The sequence below is a fragment of the Pristiophorus japonicus genome, unplaced genomic scaffold (genome assembly GCF_044704955.1).
Source record: "Pristiophorus japonicus isolate sPriJap1 unplaced genomic scaffold, sPriJap1.hap1 HAP1_SCAFFOLD_312, whole genome shotgun sequence".
Taxonomy (NCBI): Eukaryota; Metazoa; Chordata; class Chondrichthyes; family Pristiophoridae; genus Pristiophorus; species Pristiophorus japonicus.
In genome coordinates, this window is record NW_027252911.1 from 179,795 (window position 1) to 180,955 (window position 1,161).

Consider the following 1,161-nt stretch of genomic DNA (forward strand, 5'->3'; position numbering starts at 1 on the left):
AAGGGTGATTCTGCATCTGGGTAAAAGGGATGTTATTGCAGTCCCCGATCATTCTGTATCTCTTTAAAAGGGCTGGTTGTCAGTTCCGGTTCATAATCTTTCCCTTTAAAACGGATTGTCTCATAAACCCGGGTCATCCTGTATAGTTTGAGAAGGAGTATGATTTCAGCTGCAATGACCGAATTGTTAAACTGTTGTGATCCAATTTACATTGGGGTTTCCTCTGCCGGGTGCGCACCCAGATCGCAGTGCATCTGTTCATTTACTCGAAATATGCTCATCTTTTCCTCAATCCACTCCTTGATTTTGCTCGCAATATACACAACAACACATTAGGTGATGGGGGCAGCGGCCGTGTGGTCTAATGGATACAGCGTCTGACTTCGATTATAACCGCGAACTTATCAAAACATTGCAGAGTCGTATCTTGCCGCGGTCAATTGACCCGCTGCCTGAAATTTTATATTCGTTGTTTTGATTCTGCCGAGAAACCAACCATCACTTCCAGTCACTCAGCTGAAGGAAAGGAAGGATGTTTGCTTTTGGAATCGAATAGCACGTTTTCATCATTGTCGATCTGCATGCACGGGCGCAGCAAGCTGTGAAGTGGACTTTCTTGCACATTATTTCTGTTGGGTTACAAAAAGCAGGAGATTGAAAGGCTGACGCTTGGCTGAATAAAAGGCGAGGTGGCCGAGAAGTTAAGGCGATGAACTACTAATCAATTTTGTTCTACACGCATGGGTTCGAATCCCATCCTCGTCGTATTTGTGTTCAGCTTTGACTCCCCTGGTCACTTTGTCAATCACATTAACCTCATCGCCGAGTTTCCCTTTCACTGACAAGAATGCTGCACTTTGCTCATGTTATGTCTCAAATTAATAATATATTCGTCAAAAGGATAACAGTTGCAGGACTGCGGAGAGGGGGACTAATTAGATAGCTCTCTGAGGGACAGCGCAAGCACGATGGGCCTAATATCTTTTCTCACTACCGTCAGAATCTGAGAGCTGCGCTTTTCACTGTCGGCGGCTCTTGTTCTCGGGTTATGATTCTCGCTTAGGAATGATCACATTTGAAATGCGTGAGGTCTCGGGCCAAATCCTGAACGAGCCCCGTCATTTTTTATTCAAAGTTCCGCTTCTCACAGCCGCTTGACAT